Source organism: Armigeres subalbatus, chromosome 1, assembly GCF_024139115.2.
Source record: "Armigeres subalbatus isolate Guangzhou_Male chromosome 1, GZ_Asu_2, whole genome shotgun sequence".
Classification (NCBI taxonomy): Eukaryota; Metazoa; Arthropoda; class Insecta; order Diptera; family Culicidae; genus Armigeres; species Armigeres subalbatus.
The window spans coordinates 225,603,775-225,623,983 of record NC_085139.1 but is presented as its reverse complement, the minus strand read 5'-3'; the positions used below and the strand labels follow the sequence as shown (position 1 = coordinate 225,623,983).

The window sequence follows — 20,209 nt, the reverse complement described above, 5'->3', positions numbered from 1 at the left end:
CAAACCAACAAAATTGTACATGGTTGAATGCATGGAAATATGACTTTTGTCATTTATTTGTTAACACAGGAGTAGGGGTTCCTGTTTCCGATTTAGCCAGTTCTTGTAACTCTTTTATGATATTGTGGTATATAATCCTATATTGAAATTGGAATTAAAATGCGGATTCAATATCACATTCGACTGATGAGCTATATAATCAGTTTTTAATTTAATCATGTATAAAACCATTGTTATTTAGCATCACCGATTCACTGAGCATCGGTAACAACTGAATGCAAACCTATGCATTAAAAAAAATAAGAAAATGTTACCGTGATGATAGATGTCCGTCTAGCTGGCAGGCCACTTATCATAAAATTGAAAACAAATACCTCTAAGTTGATGTACCAAATGCGTACCTATGCGTACCTCTGGGGATTTTGAACGTACCTCAATATTTCCTAGAAAATCGGTGGCCTGCTGAATAGACGGTCGATTTTTCGAAAATCTTCGTAAAACTTCTCAATTTCATCGCTAATGTAATGTACCAAGTACGTACCTTCCGGAATTATATTTGTTTTTCAACGTACCTCAAAATTCCCCATACTTTCTTATACTAAACTTTTCAAAACGCTTTATATGTTAGATAACTCTACGGAATCGGATTCCTTGGAAAATTCTAGGCCGGAAACATATATAAAACCTTATCTTCTTCTTCTTCTTATTGGCATTACATCCCCACACTGGGACAGAGCCGCCTCGCAGCTTAGTGTTCATTAAGCACTTCCACAGTTATTAACTGCGAGGTTTCTAAGCCAGGTTACCATTTACCAGGTTACCGCGTCCTACCGCACGGTTAAGGAGGGCCCCTATAATAATAAACTATAATATAAAACCTTATACTTAAGTTGAATAATGGCAGTTTTATACTAAGAAGCTTGATTTCGGGCCAAAAATCATATAAATACATTAGAAAACTCCTAAATACACACCAAAACATAAATAAGAGCTTACGCCTGAAAGAAGGCAAGATACAGAACGCGGAATGGAATAGTATGGAATAATTGACTTCCTATTAAATAATTTGATTAAAATTATTTTGTACGTATAGGTACGTTGACATGCTATGCAATTGTGACAAACTTGGGATACCTGAGAATGTCCTTGAAGAATCAGAAGGACATTTCGGGTCGATTTGTGCAATGTACCTAATTGATTTGCATTTTTTGAACTATATATGTATATCTTATAGGTTTTTAATTTCGTTTTGAATTGAAAACTGTTGGAAATGCATTTTATACAATATCCGCGCGTTCTGTATAGTGCCTTCTTTCAGGCGTAAGCTCTTATTTATGTTTTGGTGTGTATTTAGGAGTTTTCTAATGTATTTATATGATTTTTGACCCGAAATCAAGCTTTTTAGTATAAAACTGCCATTATTCAACTTAAGTATAAGGTTTTATATATGTTTCCGGTCTAGAATTTTCCAAGGAATCCGATTCCGTAGAGTTATCTAACATATAAAGCGTTTTGAAAAGTTTAGTATAAGAAAGTATGGGAAATTTTGAGGTACGTTGAAAAACAAATATAATTCCGGAAGGAACGTACTTGGTACATTACATTAGCAATAAAATTGAGCATGAGCATGAGCATGCATGAGCATGATTGACCGCCCACGGTTGCTACTCCGTTATTGCCAGGCCAGCTGTAATTACACAGAGAACCAACAGATGAAGTTTGGGACTAACATCATCTTCAATGTGTAAGAACTGGTGACCTAAAAATAAGCAATACCAGCGCCGGCCGTGTCCGAATGCAGGTCAATTAAGGAATGGGTAGGAAATTGTTGACGTGATACTCGCTTTGATAGAAGCCGACGAGTCATCTGCACTTCCACAAGAAATCACTGGGATGTTGGATATATGGGGTAGGTATTGTGGCAGGGTTCGTTTTGGTAAACGGTATGCCGTGTATAGCGTGTAGTTTGATCAATTCAAAACATAATCGAACGAACACTAATTATTTTAATTACCGACCGCACTAAGCAGAACAAAATTGTCGATGACCAGCCGACCTCTCTGCTAACCGCACAAAGCAGAACAACGTTTTCGATGACCGGCCGATCGTTCTGCTTATTGACGCGAAATGAATCTTCACTTTCTAATTAATGCACTCATCCGCACAAAGCAGAACAACATTTCGATGATCGGTCGATCGTTCTGCTAACCGCACATAGCAGAACTAATTGCGTGATGACCGGCCGATCGTTCTGCCTACTAAATAGATCACGACTGTACGTGACTTCTGAATGCTAAACATTTGTCATTCAAGCAACAAACATGATCTACTTTTTTCACTCAATTCCGACAGAGAATTTGATACTCCTAAATACTTAATCGTCACTGAGGCATGTTTTCAAGTACAGCATTGTTATGAATAAAATCTATTCACATGTCGACCGCACAAGCAGATCAAAAGCTTCTGATTCTCGCGAAAGATCTGCATATCATATAAAAACGCACTCTGATCTATTTTCTTACCAACCTATTAGGTACTATCATTTCTACCACTCTTCAAAGAATTAGCTATGTCTAAAATACATTTTCTACTAACAAAATGGAAAGCGAGGAAGATAGTTGACAAAAGAGAAAGGAAAGTGAATCAGCAACCCTTATTGAATCTCAACCTGAGGTTAAATAAGGATGCACAGCCATAAATATTTCGACGATTTACGTTTATTTTAATGTTCATTTTACTTGTCGTTTATCCAGTATTTTGCGCTCGATAATGGCGGCCAAGCGAGTGCCCCCCTGACATTCAACAGGTAGAAAATATTTACAAATATTTATCAATGTAGGCCATGATTCATTGAAAAACACTGGCACTCATCCGGTATCTACCAGGTATCTGGCACCCCCAATCCTACCCACTACGTTTGACAATAGCCAACATCTTTGAGTTTCCCATTGTTCTATTGAAATTGGGTTTCCCACTGACAATTCTATTTTGTAAACAAACCATTATTCCGAACTGATTTTTTCCAAATGGACGTAAATATTTTTCACCATTTTTCGAGAACTTGTGCGAAAGTATGAATGCGAGGTGTGTTTGAACAAGAATGTTGATGCCTTTAATATTGCTTTTTGCATTGAAACTTTTCGTTTCGTCACTGAATTCATTGACACTTGTCTTCAGCGACTGCTTCCGCGATAGAGCATTTACACATTTTATTCACTCATACATCTATATTACTGTCAACATGTGCATTTGACAATTAAATTTTCAGCTAAAAGCTCTATTTTTTGACACCGATGCACTCACACAACCAATCGACATCAGTTGTCAAAAAATCAGGAGTACCAACTTGACGACTATCTCCTTGTCGCCGAGTCTGGCGCTGAGTGCTCGGCGCGGAAACCCAAGGGTGGGAATAAAATTTTGGGGCTTATGCGCAATAAATGTTCATATTTCGATCGGCACCAAGCGCTCTACTTCGCAAAAATATTACGATATTTGAAACATATTTTCAATGGGAGGTGTTCGATGACTATAATTACGTCTTCGTGATAAATTAATCGATGATTTGATGCTGGCATCAAAAACATGGCCGCTTCGCAGACCCCTGGTATCTACAAACAAACAAAACTGTCAAATATTCTCCATTGACATGTTATTAGGGCTCGGTAGTTTCTCATGCATTTTCTGTAATAATTTTACTGTATTTTCCAGGAGTGTAGCGAAACACTCTTCTACCAAGGCAGCGGGCGAACAGGAAACAGACTGCTGGCAAACTGAAGACATTTCATTACCAACTTGCCGCCACCTCTAACAGTCTACTCATACTGTTGAGGACTTATTGACCCTTAGTGTGGTGGCAATACCAATTACGAACTTATAAGTAAGATTTGAAAATTAACATGATACATGCGATACCTGCCACCCTGTCCAGGCGCTGCGGACACTTCCGCCGTCCTGGTAGAGAAGTGTTGTGGCAAAAGTGGTGTCGAAATGTTTTTTCACACAGGTTGTGCATGGGGATACAAGAAGCGTAGAGATGTACAAAGCAGTGAGCGCAACGCACAATAGTCACTCCTTGAAGTATTTCCGGAGTGAATTTGCTAGTGCAAATAAAGTTGATTTTATAGGATTTTAGATAGCGTAGTGAGCCCAGCTTAACACCACTTGGATATTGTCTCATCCAGACTTAATTTCCTCTTAGAAAAATACTGATCATAGATTTGTCGATAACTTGTGGCTTTCATATTGCTAGAAAATACAGTAAAATTATTATTAAAAACTCCTGAAAAATGATCAAATCTTTGCATAACAAAATGTAAAATAGTTGACATTTGTTTGTTTGTAGATAGTTACCGGATGAGTGCCAATGTTTTTCAAAGAATCAAGGGCTACATTGATTGAAATATGTAAATATTTTCTACCTCTTGAACGTCAAAAGGCACTCACCAGGCCGCCACCACCGAGCGCAAAATACTGGATATGTTTTTTGCGTGTTGGTTATAAGTATGTTTTTATTAGCATTTGTAAAAACCATGAGCAACATTTATTGCCGTTAATATAAAAGTAGAAGTGTGTTGGAAAAACAAAACAACAGCAACAGATAGTTTCTAATCGCTGAATGTATAGCAAGGACTAACAGAAGCTCTTTTAGAGGAATCTTCAATTAGTCAAACTGTTTGAAAAGATTATTTTAAATAGAATGATGGTTCATATTCAGGGCCGGATTTAGCCGGAAGGGCCTCGGGGCCGACGGTATGTGGGGGCCCCAAAATGTACAAAAAAGGTTGGTTTTGGTACATGAGATTTGTGGGGGCCCGGGGCCACGGCCCCCCATAAATCCGGCCCTGTTCATATTAATGACAATTCTATTTTTGCTGATGAGCAATTTGGTTTTCGCCATGGGCACTCAACCACTCATCAGTTATTAAGAGTTACGACTCAACAAATCTGAAGGATATTCGACCGGAGCCGCTCCTCCCGCTACAGAGAAAGCATCCGACAGTGTTTGGCATGAAGGTTTGATTGTAAAATTGATGTATTTTAATTTTCCTCACCAGCAGCGAGTACTTTTGTATTTAAGCTCAAAAACACTATCAAAACAAAAAGGACTAGCATTTATATAGTTTTAAAATTATGGGAAATAGAAAATATTACGAGCCATTAGCTCTCATGATTCGAAACAATATGTGCATAACTAAGAAATAAAAAATTATAAAGTATACTCATCGAAATCCGAAACCGTAAAATTTTTGACACCGGAAACGCCTCCAGTAATATCCTCCGAAAAGGAACTTCAGAATCCGTCACACAAGGATGTTCACCAAAAGTTCTGATGGCTGCACCCACAACCATAGGAAGCCGTCAGCTGTTTCAAAATCTTCGATCCTCGAACCACGTCACGACACTTAACTGCATAAGGATTATGTACCATTCTACAAAATACAAGAAAATTTAAGCTCTTTCATGATTTTAAGTCGTAGCTTCTCTCAGTATCGTTCACTGAAGTACATATTTGTTACATTGTGCTGGAACCGAATCTGTTTTTTAATCGTCCATATTGATAAATGTCAACGCGAAAAAACCGTGACAGAAAACTCAGACAGAGCCATCCGCGCGCGTAGATTGCTGCGATCACTCCATTACATTAGCAATAAAATTGAGAAGTTTTACGAAGATTTTCGAAAAATCGACCGTCTATTCAGCAGGCCACCGATTTTCTAGGAAATATTGAAGTACGTTCAAAATACCCGGAGGTACGCATTCGGTACATCAACTTAGAGGTATTTATTTTCAATTTTATGATAAGTGGCCTGCCAGCTAGACGGACATCATACAACCACTTGGTTTTTGGATGGCTCTGGATGAAACATGATAAACAGCTATGATGCCGGTTAGCGAGAATATTTGCATATGCTTTTTCTCACTGAACTGTGTGGTGCCTCACCTTTTTATCACTTTCAAACCTAACATCTTCCTAGAATTAATATGTCTCAAATTTACGATTCCTCTTCATGAAGTATAGAATGAATATGATTCAATAACTTCCTTATTTTCTCCAACGTTGTTGATAATGGAGCAACCAACGTTCATTTAATGTGCACCATCTTTCCGTTACACAAAGCGAACCTCAAGCTGTCAAAGACGCCTCCCTCAAAGTATGAACCTGGCTCCGCGACAAGGAGGCAGCTCAAAAGAAGCCGAAAATCCGGTATAGGAACCGCGATAACAAGAGTCAAAGCCCTCGAAACGTAGTTCTTGTTCCGATCCTACCCCAATCCCTCCCTCCTTGACAATGTTAGGAGGCTCGCACCAGCATCGTTTAAAACTGTAAATGCGCTGGCAAAAGTCTCGGGGTTACGTCTCTTGAGTGAAAGAGCAAAAACCGAACGGAGGTAGCAACAAAAAAAAGTTGACATTGAGGCAAGGACCTCGCGGTTCGAGAGCAAAACGGCACCGGCAAAAGAAATCAGGTCGGCTAAATGACACACAAAGCCGAAGACGATCCAATCCAAGACGGATTGAAGCGGGCGAGGAAGGGGATATGGCGGGCCCGGCAATGCTTGATATTCAATTATTTTCATTTCAATCACACTCGTCGGGTACTTACAGCACAAAAGACGTCGCCGTCGGTAGCTCAAACGGGATTACCGCGTTTCAGATTTGTGCCGACGACGACATCGACTTCTGATTCAGGAAAGCAAGATGTCTCATTATCGGTTCCGGATTTTGTCCCGCTGTTCCCGGCCCTGTCGTCGTTTGTCGCGCCCTCCTGCCTACTTTATATTTTCGGCAAACGGCTAAACGAGGACCGTCGTCGTCGGTTGGTTGTCTGATGACAGGCTGGTCCTTTCGGATTGGTGCCCGATAAAGTAGCCGGTGGAGATGGTCCGGTAGCTGACTACCCAATTAGGTTATCTCACTCCATTTCGGGCGGGGCGGGGCGGTTTCGGAGCGGACGATGATCCCGATGACGACCGACAATGACAACATCAGCAGACGGCAGTTGAATAATTTATTGCCCGCGCGCCGTTGTTGTTGGTAGTGTTGTAAGATGAGAACTTGTTGCATGGAGAAGCTGGTGGCTGTGACTAGGCGCCCGTAGTCAGGCATTAGTTCGCAATTAAATTTCTTCGCCCAACCAGTCAGTGGGGCTATATTTTCTTACAAGTCTGAATAAAAGCCTAACGGAACATGTACAAAATTTCGACATATACATAATTGCCCGATGCTTAGTCTAGTTTTGTATTGGAACTCCATATGAAATACATAAAATACCAAATTTGTTTACAGCCATGCTCATACCAAACTTTTTGCAGGAATCCCGACTGCATAACATTCGTCCTTGTATTGCTTATGAAGCTGAGCAAATCTTCATAATACAAGAAATTGAAAATCTATCGCCGCTAGGGCTAGATATGATCCGCGATTTTTGTTGTTGTTAATTACTATTTATTGTCCATATTGCCACACATGCATTTGATAATATATTAAAATGCAATTTTTTTATTGATGGGCCAGTCTTCTCCGCATAGTGCACATGAACAAACAAATCCCATTACTCTTTTGTGAACTACAATTAATTATCCTTAGGTCTTGATAAACTTCCCAAATCAATTGATATATTTACAATAATCACGCCTAGAATCAAAATAAGAGCTGTAAATAATATCGAGATGGACTGCCGTACGGCAGATATCGTATGACCACGAAGTCCACATCAGAACATGACATGTACCGTTTATGGTTGATGCGAATGGTGTTAACATTTCCTTAACCATTCACTTGAAAATTCATGAAATTTCATAAATTATTCCCTGCTGTAATGTTAAAATAGCGTCGTAAGAAGCTCAGAAGCCCATCTCCCTGACTTTTTCAAAAGAAGACTATTTCCCAAATATAAGGAAAACCGCAATGAATTATTCCCACGAAGTCAGATGTAATGGCACTTCTTATCTAACCAATTTACACACCACGCAATAATGGTCAATTTACTCGCATTGTATTTGAGTTCTGAGAGCAAACAGGATTTCTTCCCTGCACCGATTCTGCGATTCCACGAAGGGGGAAATTCCTATTCGCTAACATGGAGCTGCTTGGGGGAGTTGACGGAATAACTTGAATGCGAGTGTTCCGTTGACGATAAAGAAATAAATCCCATTTGTGGATTGTTGAAGTAAATCAAACATAAGAGTATTAACTCGGTGACTGGAACTCGGGAAACGTGGAATAAATGTTGTTAAGAATTTTCTTTCAAGTAAACAGAATTCCATCTGGCGCCATCATAAAGCCAACTTAATCTGTAAACGACAAACCATTCACCATCATCATCATCCGATCAGAGCAGAGTCATTAATTTCACTCTCAACCGCTGCTGCGACAGCTCGCTAAAAACTCGGTGACGGGTAACACTCTCAGGTGGTCTACCGGGTCGCAATTCGGTATCAAATTAGTCAAATTAGACGACGTCAATTAAGCCCGTGAAAAAAAAATTCTCAACTTCTCCTGATCGCGTCGTTCCACCAACGCCGGCATCGGTATCTGGTTGGCATGTCGATGGAGATTCTTCTTAATTATGCATTCGCCATTCAGCGACGGTCATCATTGAATATCGCGAATAGCATCCAGAAGCAGATCCAGTTTGCACGCTAATGAGCGATAATCAACTTGAACTTGTGAAAGATTGAAAATAAGAAGAAGCAGACCAACTAAACCGTGATGATGTTTATATCTGAATAAAAGTCGAGATCAGGGATAAAAATCATAGAAGCTATATCTTCTTATCCCGTCCTGTATGCTTTCGAGATTTGGACATTTCATTCAGAATTTGGAGATTTCTCCCGGAATTTGGAAATTCCTTTTGGAATTTGGAAATTCTTTTTGGAATTTGGAAATTCCTTTCGGAATTTGGAAATTTCTTTCGGAATTGGGAAATTAATTTCGGAATTTGAAAATTCCTTTCGGCATTTAAAGAACCCTTTCGGAATTGGAAATTCCTTTCGGCATTTAAAAATTCCTTTTGGAATATGGGAATTCCTTTCGAAATTTGGAAAATTCCTTTCGGAATTTGAAGATTCCTTTCGGAATTTGAAAATTCCTTTCGGAATTTGGAAATTAATTTCGGAATTTGAAAATTCCTTTCGGCATTTGAAGAATCCTTTTGGCATTGGAAATTCCTTTCGGCATTTAAAAATTCCTTTTGGAATATGAGAATTCCTTTCAGATTTTGGAAATTCCTTTCGGAATTTGGAAATCAATTTCGGAATATGGAAATTCCTTTCGGAATTTGAAAAATCCTTTCGGAATTGGAAATTCCTTTCGGCATTTGAAAATTCCTTTCGTAATTTGGAAATTCCTTCCGGAATTTGGAAATTCCTTCCGGAATTTGGATATTCCTTCCGGAATTTGGATATTCCTTCCGGAATTTAGAAATTCCTTCCGGAATTTAGAAATTCCTTCTGGAATTTGGAAATTCCTTACGGAATTTGGAAATTCCTTACGGAATTTGGAAATTCCTTACGGAATTTGGAAATTCCTTACGGAATTTGGAAATTCCTTACGGAATTTGGAAATTCCTTACGGAATTTGGAAATTCCTTACGGAATTTGGAAATTCCTTACGGAATTTGGAAATTCCTTACGGAATTTGGAAATTCCTTACGGAATTTGGAAATTCCTTCCGGAATTTGGAAAGTCCTTCCGGAATTTGGAAATTCCTTCCGGAATTTGGAAATTCCTTCCGGAATTTGGAAAGTCCTTCCGGAAGGTGGAAATTCCTTCCGAATTTGGAAATTCCTTCCGAATTTGGAAATTCCTTCCGGAATTTGGAAATTCCTTCCGAATTTGGAAATTCCTTCGAATTTGGAAATTCCTTCCGAATTTGGAAATTCCTTCCGGAATTTGGAAATTCTTTCCGGCGTTTGGAAATTCCTTTCGGAATATGGAAATTCCTTCCGGAATTTGGAAATTCCTTTCGGAATTTGGAAATTCCTTACGGAATTTGGAAATTCCTTCCGGAATTTGGAAATTCCTTCCGGAATTTGAAATTCCTTCCGGAATTTGGAAATTCCTTCGGAATTTGGAAATTCCTTCCGGAATTTGGAACTGCCTTCCCGAATTTGGAAATTCCTTCCGGAATTTGGAAATTCCTTCCGGAATTTGGAAATTCCTTCCGGAATTTGGAAATTCCTTCCGGAATTTGGAAATTCCTTCCGGAATTTGGAAATTCCAAATTTGGAAATTCCTTCCGGAATTTGGAAATTCCTTCCGGAATTTGGAAATTCCTTCCGGAATTTGGAAATTCCTTCCGGAATTTGGAAATTCCTTCCGGAATTTGGAAATTCCTTCCGGAATTTGGAAATTCCTTCCGGAATTTGGAAATTCCTTCCGGAATTTGGAAATTCCTTCCGGAATTTGGAAATTCCTTCCGGAATTTGGAAATTCCTTCCGGAATTTGGAAATTCCTTCCGGAATTTGGAAATTCCTTCCGGAATTTGGAGATTTCTCCCGGAATTTGGAAATTCCTTTTGGAATTTGGAAATTCTTTTTGGAATTTGGAAATTCCTTTCGGAATTTGGAAATTTCTTTCGGAATTGGGAAATTAATTTCGGAATTTGAAAATTCCTTTCGGCATTTAAAGAACCCTTTCGGAATTGGAAATTCCTTTCGGCATTTAAAAATTCCTTTTGGAATATGGGAATTCCTTCCGAAATTTAGAAATTTCTTTCGGAATTTGAAGATTCCTTTCGGAATTTGAAAATTCCTTTCGGAATTTGGAAATTAATTTCGGAATTTGAAAATTCCTTTCGGCATTTGAAGAATCCTTTTGGAATTGGAAATTTCTTTCGGCATTTAAAAATTCCTTTTGGAATATGAGAATTCCTTTCAGATTATGGAAATTCCTTTCGGAATTTGGAAATCAATTTCGGAATATGGAAATTCCTTTCGGAATTTGAAAAATCCTTTCGGAATTGGAAATTCCTTTCGGCATTTGAAAATTCCTTTCGTAATTTGGAAATTCCTTCCGGAATTTGGAAATTCCTTCCGAATTTGAAATTCCTTCCGAATTTGGAAATTCCTTCGAATTTGGAAATTCCTTCCGAATTGGAAATTCCTTCCGAATTTGGAAATTCCTTCCGAATTTGGAAATTCCTTCCGAATTTGAAATTCCTTCGGAATTTAAAATTCCTTCCGGAATTTGGAAATACCTTCTGAAATTTGTAAATTCCTTCCGGAATTTGGAAATTCTTTTCGGAATTTGGAAATTCTTTTCGGAATTTGGAAATTGCTTCCGGAATTTGGAAATTCCTTCCGGAATTTGGAAATTCCTTCCGAATTTGGAAATTCCTTCCGAATTTGGAAATTCCTTCCGAATTTGGAAATTCCTTCCGAATTTGGAAATTCCTTCCGGAATTTGGAAATTCCTTCCGAATTTGGAAATTCCTTCCGGAATTTGAAATTCCTTCCGGAATTTGGAAATTCCTTCCGAATTTGGAAATTCCTTCCGAATTTGGAAATTCCTTCCGAATTTGAAATTCCTTCCGAATTTGGAAATTCCTTCCGAATTTGGAAATTCCTTCGAATTTGGAAATTCCTTCCGAATTTGGAAATTCCTTCCGGAATTTGGAAATTCCTTCCGAATTTGGAAATTCCTTCCGAATTTGGAAATTCCTTCCGAACTGGAAATTCCTTCCGAATTTGGAAATTCCTTCCGAATTTGGAAATTCCTTCCGGAATTTGGAAATTCCTTCGAATTTAAATTCCTTCCGGAATTTGGAAATTCCTTCCGAATTTGGAAATTCCTTCCGGAATTTAAATTCCTTCCGAATTTGGAAATTCCTTCCGGAATTTGGAAATTCCTTCCGGAATTTGAAATTCCTTCCGAATTTGGAAATTCCTTCCGGAATTTGGAAATTCCTTCCGAATTTGGAAATTCCTTCCGGAATTTGGAAATTCCTTCCGAATTTGGAAATTCCTTCCGGAATTTGGAAATTCCTTCCGAATTTGGAAATTCCTTCCGGAATTTGGAAATTCCTTCCGAATTTGGAAATTCCTTCCGGAATTTGGAAATTCCTTCCGGAATTTGGAAATTCCTTCCGGAATTTGGAAATACCTTCTGAAATTTGTAAATTCCTTCCGGAATTTGGAAATTCCTTCCGGAATTTGAAATTCCTTCCGAATTTGGAAATTCCTTCCGGAAATTCCTTCCAGATTTGAAATTCCTTCGGAATTTGGAAATTCCTTCGGAATTTGGAAATTGCTTCCGGAATTTGAAAATTCGAATTTGGATTTGGAAATTCCTTTCCAGAATTTGGAAATTCCTTCGGAATTTGAAATTCCTTCTGGAATTTGGAAATTCCTTCGGAATTTGAAATTTCTTCCGGAATTTGGAAATTCCTTCGGAATTTAAATTCCTTCCGGAATTTGGAAATTCCTTCGGAACAAATTCCTTCGGAATTTGGAAATTCCTTCGGAATTTGGAAATTCCTTCCGGAATTTGGAAATTCCTTCGGAATTAAATTCCTTCCGGAATTTGGAAATTCCTTCGGAATTGAAATTCCTTCCGGAATTTGGAAATTCCTTCGGGCCCAAATTCCTTCGGAATTTGGAAATTCCTTCCTTTATGATTAATTTCGATTCGGATTGGTTGGATTGGATTTGGATTGGATTTTGATTGGTTTTGGATTTGGATTGGTTCGGATTGGTTTGGATTGGTTTGGATTGGTTTGGTTGGATTTGGATTGGTTTGGTTGGTTTGGATTGGTTTGGTTGGTTTGGATTGGTTGGATTGGTTGGTTTGGTTGGTTTGGATTGGTTTGGATTGGTTTGGATTGGTTTGGATTGGTTTGGTTGGTTGGATTGGTTTGGATTGGTTTGGTTGGTTTGGATTGGTTTGGTTGGTTTGGTTTGGTTGGTTTGGATTGGTTTGGATTGGTTTGGATTGGTTTGGTTGGTTTGGATTGGTTTGGGTTGGTTTGGTTGGTTTGGGTTGGTTTGGTTGGTTTGGGATTGGTTTGGTTGGTTTGGATTGGTTTGGATTGGTTTGGATTGGTTTGGATTGGTTTGGTTGGTTTGGATTGGTTTGGATTGGTTTGGGTTGGTTTGGTTGGTTTGGTTGGTTTGGTTTGGTTGGTTTGGTTGGTTGGATTGGTTTGGTTGGTTTGGATTGGTTTGGTTGGTTTGGGTTGGTTTGGATTGGTTTGGATTGGTTGGATTGGTTTGGATTGGTTTGGATTGGTTTGGATTGGATTTGGTTGGTTTGGATTGGTTTGGATTGGTTTGGTTGGTTTGGTTGGTTTGGATTGGTTTGGATTGGTTTGGATTGGTTTGGATTGGTTTGGTTGGTTTGGTTGGTTTGGTTGGTTTGGATTGGTTTGGATTGGTTTGGTTGGTTTGGTTGGTTTGGTTGGTTTGGATTGGTTTGGATTGGTTTGGTTGGTTTGGATTGGTTTGGTTGGTTTGGTTGGTTGGATTGGTTTGGATTGGTTTGGTTGGTTTGGTTGGTTTGGTTGGTTTGGTTGGTTTGGTTGGTTTGGATTGGTTTGGATTGGTTTGGATTGGTTTGGTTGGTTTGGTTGGTTTGGATTGGTTTGGATTTGGTTTGGTTGGTTTGGTTGGTTTGGATTGGTTTGGATTGGTTTGGTTGGTTTGGATTGGTTTGGATTGGTTTGGATTGGTTTGGTTGGTTTGGATTGGTTTGGATTGGTTTGGATTGGTTTGGTTGGTTTGGTTGGTTTGGTTGGTTTGGATTGGTTTGGTTGGTTTGGATTGGTTTGGTTGGATTGGTTTGGTTGGTTTGGTTGGTTTGGTTGGTTTGGTTGGTTTGGATTGGTTTGGTTGGTTTGGTTGGTTTGGTTGGTTTGGATTGGTTTGGTTGGTTTGGTTGGTTGGTTGGTTTGGTTTGGATTGGTTTGGTTGGTTTGGTTGGATGTGGATTGGTTTGGTTGGTTTGGATTGGTTTGGATTGGTTTGGATTGGTTTGGATTGGTTTGGTTGGTTTGGATTGGTTTGGATTGGTTTGGATTGGTTTGGTTGGTTTGGATTGGTTTGGTTGGTTTGGATTGGTTTGGATTGGTTTGGATTGGTTTGGTTGGTTTGGATTGGTTTGGATTGGTTTGGATTGGGTTTGGATTGGTTTGGATTGGTTTGGATTGGTTGGATTGGTTTGGATTGGTTTGGGTTGGTTTGGATTGGTTTGGTTGGTTTGGATTGGTTTGGTTGGTTTGGTTGGTTTGGATTGGTTTGGTTGGTTTGGTTGGTTTGGATTGGTTTGGTTGGTTGGTTTGGTTGGTTTGGATTGGACTTGGCTGGTTTGATTGGTTTGGATTGGTTTGGGTTGGTTTGGTTGGTTTGGTTGGTTTGGATTGGTTTGGTTGGTTTGGATGGGGTTTGGTTGGTTTGGATTGGTTTGGTTGGTTTGGATTGGTTGGATTGGATTTTCCGGGTTGGATTCCTTCCGGGTTGGAAATTCCTTCCGGAATTTGGAAGTTCCTTTCCGGAATTTGGAATTCCTTTCAGATTTGAAATTCCTTTCGAATTTGGAAATTCCTTTCAGAATTTGGAGTTCCTTTCAGATTTGGAAATTTCTTTCGGCATTTGAAAATTCCTCTCGGAATTTGAAATTCCTCTCAAATTTGAAAATTCCTTTCGGGTTTTAATTACTTTCGAATTTGAAAATTCCTTTCAGAATTTGAAAACTCCTTTCGGGATTGGAAATTCCTTTCAGAATTTGGAAATTCCTTCCGGAATTAAATTCCTTCCGGAATTTGGAAATTCCTTCCGGAATTTAAAATTCCTTCCGGAATTTGGAAATTCCTTCCGAATTGGAAATTCCTTCCGGAATTTGAAATTCCTTCGGAATTGAAATTCCTTCCGGAATTTGGAAATTCCTTCGGAATTAAAATTTCTTCGAATTTGAAATTCCTTCGGGTTTGGAAATTCCTTCCGGAATTTGGAAATTCCTTCCGGAATTGGAAATTCCTTCCGGAATTGAAATTCCTTCCGAATTGGAAATTCCTTCCGGAATTTGAAATTCCTTCGGAATTTGGAAATTCCTTCCGGAATTTGGAAATTCCTTCCGGAATTTGAAATTCCTTCCGGAATTCAAATTCCTTCAGAATTGGAAATTCCTTCCGGATTTGGAAATTCCTTCAGAATTGAAATTCCTTCCAGATTTGGAAATTCCTTCGGAACCCAAATTCCTTCCGGGTTTAAATTCCTTCCGGAATTAATTGCTTCGGAATTTAGTGCTTCCGGAATTTGAAATTGCTTCCGGAATTTGGAAATTCCTTCGGGAATTTGAAATTCCTTCGGAATTGGAAATTCCTTCCGGAATTTGGAAATTCCTTCGGAATTAAATTCCTTCGGAATGGAAATTCCTTCGGAATTGGAAATTCCTTCGAATTTGGAAATTCCTTCAGATTTGAAATTCCTTCCCGGAATTTGGAAATTCCTTCCGGAATTAAATTCCTTCCGGAATTTGGAAATTCCTTCGGAATTGAAATTCCTTCCGGAATTTGAAATTCCTTCGGAATTGGAAATTCCTTCGGAATTTGGAAATTCCTTCGGAAAAATTCCTTCGGAATTTGGAAATTCCTTCGGAATTTGGAAATTCCTTCCGGAATTTGGAAATTCCTTCCGGAATTGGTTGGATTTGGTTGGTTGGATTGGTTTGGATTGGTTTGGATTGGATTTGGATTGGTTTGGATTGGTTTGGATTGGATTTGGATTGGTTTGGATTGGTTTGGATTGGTTTGGATTGGTTTGGTTGGTTTGGATTGGTTTGGTTGGTTTGGTTGGTTTGGATTGGTTTGGATTGGTTTGGTTGGTTTGGTTGGTTTGGATTGGTTTGGATTGGTTTGGTTGGTTTGGATTGGTTGGATTGGTTTGGGTTGGTTTAGATTGGACTTGGCTTGGTTTGGATTGGTTTGGTTGGTTTAGTTGGTTTGGTTGGTTTGGTTGGATTTGGATTGGTTTGGTTGGTTTGGATGGGTTTGGTTGGATTTGGTTGGGTTTGGATTGGATTTGGATTGGTTTGGATTTGGTTTTCCGGGTTGGAAATTCCTTCCGAATTTGGAATTTCTTCCGGTTGGAATTTGGAAATTCCTTTCGGATTTGGAAATTCCTTTCGGATTTGGAAATTCCTTTCCGGATTTGGAAATTCCTTTCAGATTTGAAATTCCTTTCCGGAATTTGGAAATTTCTTTCGGCATTTGAAAATTCCTCGGAATTTGAAAATTCCTCTCGGTTGAAATTCCTTTCAGATTTTAATTACTTTCAGGGTGAAAATTCCTTTCAGAATTTGAAATTCCTTTCCGGGAATTCCTTTCAAATTTGGAAATTCCTTCAGATTTGAAATTCCTTCCGGAATTTGGAAATTCCTTTGGAAATTCCTTCGAACCCAAATTCCTTCCGGAATTTGGAAATTCCTTCGAATTGAAATTCCTTCGGAATTTGGAAATTCCTTCCGAATTGAAATTCCTTCCGGAATTTGGAAATTCCTTCGGAATTAAAATTCCTTCCGAATTTGGAAATTCCTTCCGGAATTTGAAATTCCTTCCGAATTTGAAATTCCTTCGGAATCGAAATTCCTTCCGGAATTTGGAAATTCCTTCCGAATTTGGAAATTCCTTCCGGAATTTGGAAATTCCTTCGGAATTTAAAATTCTTCCGGAATTTGGAAATTCCTTCCGGAATTTAAATTCCTTCCGGAATTTGAAATTCCTTCCGAATTTGGAAATTCCTTCGGAATTTGGAAATTCCTTCCGGAATTTGGAAATTCCTTCCGGAATTTGCAAATTCCTTCGGAATTTGAAATTCCTTCACGAATTTGGAAATTCCTTCGAATTGGAAATTCCTTCGGAATTTGGAAATTCCTTCCGAATTTGGAAATTCCTTCCGAATTTGGAAATTCCTTCGGAATTTGGAAATTCTTAGAAATTCCTTGATTTAAATTCCTTCAGATTAAAATTCCTTCGGAATTTAAATTCCTTCCGAATTTGGAAATCCTTCCAGAATTTGGAAATTCCTTCCGAATTTGAAATTCCTTCCGAATTTGGAAATTCCTTCCGAATTTGGAAATTCCTTCGGAATTTGGAAATTCCTTCGGAATTTGGAAATTCCTTCGGAATTTGAAAATTCCTTACGGAATTTAAGAATTCCTTTCGGAATTTAAATTCCTTCCGAATTTGAAATTCCTTCGAATTGAAATTCCTTCAGAATTTGGAAATTCCTTCAGATTGGAAATTCCTTCAGATTTGAAATTCCTTCGATTAAATTCTTCGGAATTTGAAATTCCTTCGAATTGGAATTCCTTCCGAATTTGAAATTCCTTCCGGAATTTGGAAATTCCTTCCGGAATTTGGAAATTCCTTCCGGAATTTGGAAATTCCTTTCGGAATTTGGAAATTCCTTCCAGGAATTGAATTCGAATTTGGAACCTAAATTCCTTCCGAATTTGAAATTCCTTCCGGAATTTGGAAATTCCTTCCGGAATTTGAAATTCCTTCCGGAATTTGAAATTCCTTCCGAATTTGAAATTCCTTCCGAATTTGGAAATTCCTTCCGAATTTGGAAATTCCTTCCGAATTTGGAAATTCCTTCCGAATTTGGAAATTCCTTCCGGAATTTGGAAATTCCTGCCGGAATTTGGAAATTCCTGCCGGAATTTGGAAATTCCTGCCGGAATTTGGAAATTCCTGCCGGAATTTGGAAATTCCTGCCGGAATTTGGAAATTCCTGCCGGAATTTGGAAATTCCTGCCGGAATTTGGAAATTTCTTCCGGAATTTGGAAATTCCTTCCGGAATTTGGAAATTCCTTCCGGAATTTGGAAATTCCTTCCGGAATTTGGAAATTCCTTCCGGAATTTGGAAATTCCTTCCGGAATTTGGAAATTCCTTCCGGAATTTGGAAATTCCTTTCGGAATTTGGAAATTCCTTTCGGAATTTGGAAATTCCTTTCGGAATTTGGAAATTCCTTTCGGAATTTGAAAATTCCTTTCGGAATTTGAAAACTCCTTTCGGAATTTGGAAATTTCTTTCAGAATTTGAAAATTCCTTCCGGAATTTGAAAATTCCTTTCGGAATTTGAAAACTCCTTTCGGAATTTGGAAATTCCTTTCAGAATTTGGAGATTCCTTTCGGAATTTGGAAATTCCTTTCGGAATTTGGAAATTCCTTTCGGAATTTGGAAATTCCTTTCGGAATTTGGAAATTCCTTTCGGAATTTGGAAATTCCTTTCGGAATTTGGAAATTTCTTTCGGCATTTGAAAATTCCTCTCGGAATTTGAAAATTCCTCTCGGAATTTGAAAATTCCTTTCGGAATTTTGAAATTCCTTTCGGAATTTGAAAATTCCTTTCAGAATTTGAAAACTCCTTTCGGAATTTGGAAATTCCTTTCGGAATTTGGAAATTCCTTTCGGAATTTGGAAATTCCTTTCGGAATTTGGAAATTCCTTTCGGAATTTGGAAATTCCTTTCGGAATTTGGAAATTCCTTTCGGAATTTGGAAATTCCTTTCGGAATTTGGAAATTCCTTTCGGAATTTGGAAATTCCTTTCGGAATTTGGAAATTCTTTCCGGAATTTGGGAATTCCTTTCGGAATTTGGAAATTTGCAACTTGTGTGTCGTATTAACAAATCGGAGAAATTTGTTAAACAATCATCAAAAAGTTCATTTTCTTTAGTGATGCTGCCCAATGTTTCATGCATTAACGTTTCCATTTATCTGAAAATAACTTTTTTCGTCATAAATTCATATTGCCCTCCGGGGTACCAAATATCATATTGCCGCATGACGATATTTACTCTGTCAACCACTTTGGGTGAAACGATGTGATAGCAGAAAGCGGGCCTAACAAAAATAACTTCCTGTCCATCTACTTTAAGGACATACAGATTGCGCTTTCCGGCTCGTGTATCTGCTCAAATTATGTGCATCATCAGTAACAGTTGGACGTCTCTTTTCGTTGTCTGCTATATTGGGCAAAATACGTTCCTGAAAGTTGACGCACAGTCAAACTGTTGGATTAACTCCAACGGGAATTTTCCAATATTATTATTCTCCGAGACGGAAATGATGAACACAGATTATCCGTTTTTATAGGTAGAATATAATATTCCTACGGAGAAAATTTTCATTTTTGTATAAATTAGTGGCTCAATAATGTAATATATTTTTATATAATATTTGATCGAATGCTCCGCGATCATGCTTTACTATTAGAGGTAGTGAAATTTAACAATGTAAGACAGAGATTTACTCACGTTTAGTTCCCTCTTATAATTTCGTGGTGAGCTATAGCAATTCTAGGGATAGTCCTAATAATAAATTATGGAAATAATTATGCCATTCGAAGATATTCGCAAAGCTTATTCCTTACCGGTTTTGATGAACAATAGGCTCTTGGAAGAGCTTGAAACAAAGGAGTCGCGGTACAGTTCAGGTGCCTCCTATACAAACACGCATGTTTTAGGGTCTAGTTAAATTATTTGTATGTTATTAGTCTTACCGGTAGGAATTCAATATAAATTACTGGTTTGCACAGAATATTCACCAATATTAATAGTAGAGCATTTAGTATATGATTATTCAATTTAAGATTCGCAGACATAAGCATAACTAGGTACGTTTTCTATTAATCCACGTTTGACCACTCACCCGGTGACAGGTGGAATACCTGTCACTTCAATGTCATAGCAATTTTCTCGCAGGGTTGCGAGCAATGTTGATCTACGGCGATAGATGCGCGCGCTGGCCTAATGGGGTAGGCCAACACAAACGATTCCAGATGTTCATTCATTCGTCGACTTTCATCAGTTATCCCATAATTTATGACCAACTTACTCAACATGTGTGCTCTTCCTCCGAGACCAACAACCTTGAGACAACTCAATCAATTCTCTATTACTTCCACAGCGCAGCAGAGCACCAAATCAAATAGCAACGGTTAGCAAATCGACATACAACAGGAAGTGAGTAGAAGAAACGCACTCACTTTGCAAAGGCAGGACGTTTCTTGGAAGTGACCTTGCCGGGAGGTCATTTTCCTTCCATTCGCCGGGGGAAAGTAATTGCATTTGAGTGACCCTCCTCTCTCCCCCACACCAAAATGCTCAAAATGACCATTCTGGTAGTGGACACTCAATTCTCAGCCACAGCAACACGAAAAATAAAAAAGAAAAACTTGAAAATTGGCTGAGAATAATTCAA

General features: G+C 38.5%; 1 long non-coding RNA gene across 1 annotated transcript; it reads right to left on the bottom strand.

Annotated features, from left to right (window-relative positions):
- Positions 1-19,263: 19,263 nt before the first annotated feature.
- Positions 19,264-19,700, bottom strand: LOC134211506 (uncharacterized). Its single transcript, XR_009979032.1, has 3 exons — positions 19,509-19,700; positions 19,380-19,449; positions 19,264-19,317 (listed from the first exon to the last, which is right to left on the bottom strand). It is a non-coding gene; the product is annotated as an uncharacterized LOC134211506 (long non-coding RNA).
- Between the last annotated feature and the right edge of the window lie 509 nt (positions 19,701-20,209).